This window comes from Dermochelys coriacea, chromosome 9, assembly GCF_009764565.3.
Source record: "Dermochelys coriacea isolate rDerCor1 chromosome 9, rDerCor1.pri.v4, whole genome shotgun sequence".
In the NCBI taxonomy this organism is placed as follows: Eukaryota; Metazoa; Chordata; order Testudines; family Dermochelyidae; genus Dermochelys; species Dermochelys coriacea.
The window spans coordinates 89,677,217-89,683,216 of NC_050076.1; the positions used below are offsets into that span (position 1 = coordinate 89,677,217).

Genomic DNA, 6,000 nt, shown 5'->3' on the forward strand with positions numbered 1-6,000 from the left:
TGTGGCACCTTAGAGACTATTGTGTCATATTGTATCAGGACTCAAAGAACTAAATTTGCAGAAGACCTGGAGAGAATACGAACAATTATTACTTTCTTTGCACAGGGAGGTGGCAGAGAAGCTAGGGAAATATATATGTATTTTAATTTGAACAAGGAAGGCCACATGTTTCCATCTCTCTATAAGAAAACCCAATACAGTTCATACAAAGCAGATAGATTAAGAGTGGGATTTATTCCTAAAAGAATAGCAGGAGCAGTTTTCGACCCTGTCACCCTGTTTTAGAAATTTTTGGTGTTTTTTGTTTTTACTGTGAAATCACTGTCATGTTTTCAATTCCAAATTAATGACTCTCAAAGATGAAATACTAACACCTTCACAAGAAGATTTCACTTATTTGCAGGAATTTTGAAGGGCAAACTAGATTTAAATAATAAAAAGGAGACAAATTGTGATTAATCTTTAAGGTCGTCCCCTATGGGGCAGGAAGAAGAGATTCTCCTTTTTATACTGTCCCACAAGAGTTCTTAGATTTTTTTTTAATCTGCTTTAATGGCACATAATTTAGTAATCTATAAACAAAATAAAGCCTCCATTTTGGTTATTAATCCTGTAATGACATCAGAAAATTAGATATCAGTCTTCTGAAATGTAAAATTTATCTGTTCACAATCATCTCTTTTTTTATCCTTATTCGTAAACTGATTTTTTTTTTCCTGTATGCTACCCCAAGTTTTCTAAGGGACCATGCACCCTCAGATCCCATTAACTGGTAAACAGTTTGTAGCTTCTTTTACAGAAAATCTACTATATATGAAGGTCAGCAGAACAAGTTTTAGGTTATCCATTGGCAGAGAGCTACATTTTGACAAACTTCCAAAACCTGAGATTTCAGTTACCATGTTAAATAAAAGTGAAGTTGTGCACTTGACTCCAATGAGAGTTAAGGGTTTCCATTGTAGATTCTTTGCAACTTGCTAAGAAAACGGTTAAAACAATCCCGTTTGGGATTTTCTTTGTATAGAAACATCTTTTTTATGAATAATTTAAAAAAATTATTCAAACCCAAAAACCTTTATCAGAATTTAGTTTATTCAAATATTTTATTACCTTACGAAAATAAATTATGTGACAAAAAATTAAATAGCATGATTACTTAGGAGCCAGTCACAGATCAGCGCCACAATTAACAGTCTTACCCCTCTGTAATTTCCAATGGCCAATGCTTTAATAGAAAACATCTCTCTGATCTTGCTATTTGAGGCTTACTAAAGCCTCTAGAAAGGCAGGTTCACCAAGAAAAGTATTCCTGTCTTTGCGCTATAGAAATATCAGCAACCTTAGAACTGGATTTCAAAAAAGCAATCCCCTGACTAAATTTATTTTCTTGTGAGCTATAAAACATTAGTTCTGAGACTTTATAGAAGCAGACCTTTTCAAAGTGAACTTTGACTTTTTTGGTTAAGTCTTTGATATAGCAGTATCTTGAAAACACTTCCTCATTTCAAAGAGACTTTGGCTTACGACACACCAGTTTGCTTATGATTTCATACCGTTTTACTTGCTGCTTTAATCCTCTTCATTTTTAGTTATTTAATAAATATCCATAATATTTGACAAACAGCTGCATATACAGAAGTAAAAAGAAAAGGAGGACTTGTGGCACCTTAGAGACTAACAAATTTATTAGAGCATAAGCTTTCGTGAGCTACAGCTCACTTCATCGGATGCATCCGATGAAGTGAGCAGTAGCTCACGAAAGCTTATGCTCTAATAAATTTGTTAGTCTCTAAGGTGCCACAAGTCCTCCTTTTCTTTTTGCGAATACAGACTAACATGGCTGCTACTCTGAAACCTGTCAATATACAGAAGTATTACTGTTATAACTCTTCAACCTTTCAGGTCCGGAAGATTAACAGGGAGAAAAGCAACTCTTTAAATGACAGGTTTCAGAGTAGCAGCCGTGTTAGCCTGTATTCGCAGAAAAGAAAAGGAGGACTTGTAGCACCTTAAAACTAACAAATGTATTTGAGCATAAGCTTTCGTGAGCTACAGCTCACTTCATCGGATGCATTCAGTAGCTCACGAAAGTTTATGCTCAAATAAATTTGTTCATCGCTAAGGTGCCACAAGTCCTCCTTTTCTTTAAATGACCTTACCCTTAAATGAGCTACAAGCCAATAGAGAGAGAGACAACTACAGATAAACCAGAGGCAGAAATGAAGTTGAAAGGTCAGGTGTACTCCAGACGTGTGGACAAATGGCATGCAATGCATTACACACTAGTTAACGCAGTGGAGCCATAGGCGAGACTGGTGCCAAGTCCAGCACAGCCCTGCAATTTCGGAGGGAGATAAGTCCCGAGGGCTCTATACCGCTGTGCCACAGTTGGAAATGGGGGAAATGGGAAGTGAGGGAACCTTAGGATGGCTCCAGTTTATCCAGGTAACACAACTCCCTGGGGGACTCAAGCTGCATCTTAGGGGGTGTCCATAAATCAGGTAACGCCCGAAGATTTGTGGGTCCTTTAATTTTACATGTTTGTTTCCATATTACAAAGTATTACAAGGTGGGGGGGGGGGGGAAGAGGGGAAGGAGTCTTGAAAAATCACCAAAAAAAAATAAAATAAAATAAAAAGTGTGATGTAGTTGGCGCTGCACCAGCCGTAGGGGAAATGAGACTCCCTGCCCCCCTCCTGGGGGAACCCCACTGAGAAGGGGGGTGGGGATCAGAGTCTTTCCCCTGCCCCCCCCCGGGCGTGCCCTGCTCAGAAGGGGCGCGGGGGGAGTAAAGCCCCCCCCCCGCCGCCGCCGCCGCCCAGGACACCCCCGGAGGGGCGGGAACGGTCCTGCCCGCCCCGGCACTGTCCGGAGGGGGGACGAAGTCGTGTCCCGCCCCCTGTAGTGGGAGCCCAGAGACACCCCCCCGTCTCCGAGCTGCCCCCGTCCCCTGCCGTCCGAGCTAGCGGGCCGCAGCGGCCCCTTCCCCACGTCAAACTTACCGCACGGGCTCCGCTAAGCCGCCGCCGCCGGCGGCCCCGCACGCCTGCGAGAAGATGGCGGCTCGCGGCCTCCTACCGGCCGGGGGCGGGGGCCGAGGCCCTGAGCCCGTTGGCGTGGGGCGACATCTAGCGGCGGCAGGGGGAAGCGCAGGCGGGGAGCCCGGCGCTGGCCGCCCGGGTCACTAGAGCAGGGTCAGGGCCTGGCCCGGGGAGAGCAGGAAGGGAGGCCTCTGGGGCCTCAGAAGCTGCGGGGAGGGGAAGCCCCGACCCCCCTCTGTGCCGAGCTGGCCTGAGCCCCCCTCTCTCCCGTTCCCCCTGTGTGGAGCTGGCTCTCATTCTCAGGCTGTGCAGAAATTCAGCGCAAATCTATCCACCTTGGTGTTTTCATTTCCCCCATCTTGACACAGCCATGCAGGGATTTAGCCGGGGAGGCAGGGTCAGTATTGGCCCCATTTGGCAGACGGGATCTAGGGCACACGGAGGTGAAGTGACTTTCCCAAGGCTAAGCAGGGAGTCTGTGGCAGAGCAGAGAACCAAACCCAGAACACCTGGCCCCCAGGGCTGTGCCGTAACCACTAGGCAATCCTTCCTACCCCAAGGAGGGAGAGCCTGCTCTGCGCTTTGAGTATAGGGGTGGGCCAGGCACTAGACCGAGCACCAGGAGGCGGGAGTAGAGAGAGAGATGGGAAAAGGGACATGGATGGGAAGTAACAAGGGGGAAACATCAGGAAGCGGAGCAAGGACTTAGAGAAGAAACAAGAGAGGGGGAAGACTCCCCACTGCTTGTCCCTCGCAGCTGCCACTTTTCCACTGCCATCAGTGGCCCGCAGCTCCCAACGAGGCCCCAAGCAGGTGTGAAGCAGAGTGAACGTAATGTTTATAAACTGGGCTGTTAGTGAAGACAGCTTGTAGCTGAGTGTAATGATTTTAATACACTGTAATTCATGATAATGTAATGATGTAGTTCATTACTATTTTAATATGACGTTAAGATACCAATGATAGACACACATTCAATAAATAGAATATGAGAAGTGCATAAATATACTGAAAAGGGCCAGTTGGGGGGAGCTGACCCCCCCCCCCAACACACACACTTTGCCCTTAAGGCGGGAGGGGGCAGAAAGGAGTGAGTGGGAGGGGATCTAGGGGGAGGGGGCAGAGCGGGGCCAGGAAGGAGTGGAGCCAGGACCTTGGGGGAGAGGGCAGAGCCGGGATGTGGCACCCACTGGCAAAACCAAAAGTCAGCACCTATGATGGGATAGGGAAGAGAAGGGGATATAGGGGAAGCGGGGGCCAAGCATGCGGATTCCCTTGGCAACAGCTGGGACTCCCCTGTTAAGCAGGCCGGTCAAACCCTCACCCTGACAAGCCCCACCTCCCCTGCATCCCCGATAAGCCTCCCCCCAGAGGTTGAGCCCCAACCACCTACAGACACCCCCCCACCAAGCTGCAATCACTTTCACTTGGTTCCCCCTGCAGACTCCCATTGCCCCTGCACCTGGAACCTCCCTGTGCATCCAGATCCCACCCTGAGCTGCCTGCACCCAGACTGCCCCACACAGAACCATCTTACCCCCATCTGAATTCCCCCACGCTAAGTCCCTCTGCACTTGGATCCTGCTGCCAGGCTGAGCCTCCCTGCTCACATCTGGCAATTTTACTGTGTTTCTGTGGCAGGCATGACTCTTGTGCTGTATCAAGGTCAGGTTCAGCCTCACTGACAAGTCCCTGTCCCAAGGGGTGGGCGAGGCTGCAGGGTATTCTCCCACCTCAGTGTCCTGTGCTCCCTACTGCCATGGTGGAACTTCCACATTTATTTATTGTAAAAAAAAAAAAAATTACAGAATTTTAAAATATTATGCACAGAATTTGATGCAGAATTCCCTCAGGAATATGGGGCGCTGTACAGCTGTGATGGTGGGACTGTGAAGGGGGTGCTTGACAGTAGGGATTTTTGGGTGGGGGAGCTAGGCAGGGGTATAGTGTGCATGGTGCTGTGCAGTTGTGGTGGGAGGTCAACGGGAGGGGTCTCTGGGCAAGGGGTGCTGGGCATAGCGGGTCCAGGGGCATTGGGCATAGGGATCTGTGGGGGAAGTCTGTAAGTGGGGGGGTGCTGGGCATAAGGGCAGGACACTAGGCAGGGGGGCAGTGTGGAAGGGGCATGCTGGCATTGCAGGGCTGGGCGAGCCAGTGTGCGTCTAGCAGTTGTGGGCTTGTAAACAGTGCCCTTGTGCTGGGCCAAGTGGGGCCACTCCCACTGCACTGTGCCTCATTGCCCTCAACCAGTTCCCATCACATGCCCTATTTTCCCAATGGGGGCCCACAAATATGTTTGGTGCTGGGCCCACAAAAAGTTAATCCGGCCCTGGGTGGGAGGGGCAAACTGGCCAGGCCACAGCAATTCCGGGCCGCAGGGCAGAACTGCCAATGGGCTGCTGCTGCGCATTGTGCAGGGCAAGCTGGAGCCGGGCCCCATGCTGGCCCAGCGTGGCCTCACCACATGGGCACGGAGCTGGACTACGTGCGGCAGCTGGTACATACGCACGCAAACTGCACGGACGCAGTCTGCCTGACATTTGGGCAGTGCTGTGCCTGCACTGGCTGGTGCCCAGCGAGCTGCCGGTTGCGCGGCTGAGCGCACTCTTCTGGAACAGCCAAACTGTAAATGCTGTATATGATCAAAACCGCTTCAAGCCAGGGGGTATGGCAGTACACCTAGTTCCAGCACCTATGCTGTTTTCAGTTGCTTATAACTGCCAAGTTTTAACCATTAGGGCTGACATTTTTACAGCTTGGTGTATGTCTCAAACTGAATTATTCTGGAAAGTTTCAGGCAAAACAATTTAGGTATTTCCTGAGAATGAGGCTATGGAAAATAGAATTTTTTAACATGGCAAAATAATGTAACCAACTTTTGTTTGGGAAGCATGAGGGCTCTCATGCTTTGATATGGAGACTTGAAATTTGGAAGAGGAATTGGCTTTTTGTGGGGATC

At 48.8% G+C, this 6,000-nt stretch overlaps 1 protein-coding gene across 2 annotated transcripts in view; it reads right to left on the bottom strand.

Moving 5' to 3' along the window:
• Positions 1-3,115, bottom strand: part of LOC119861110 (X-linked inhibitor of apoptosis) — a 42,248-nt gene extending 39,133 nt beyond the window's left edge. The window contains exon 1 of one of the 2 annotated variants that reach the window (XM_038415648.2): positions 3,003-3,115. The gene's annotated coding sequence lies outside the window, so the exon portion shown is untranslated. The remainder of the gene's footprint in view (positions 1-3,002) is intronic. The other variant, XM_043492850.1, reaches the window with a different exon arrangement.
• Between the last annotated feature and the right edge of the window lie 2,885 nt (positions 3,116-6,000).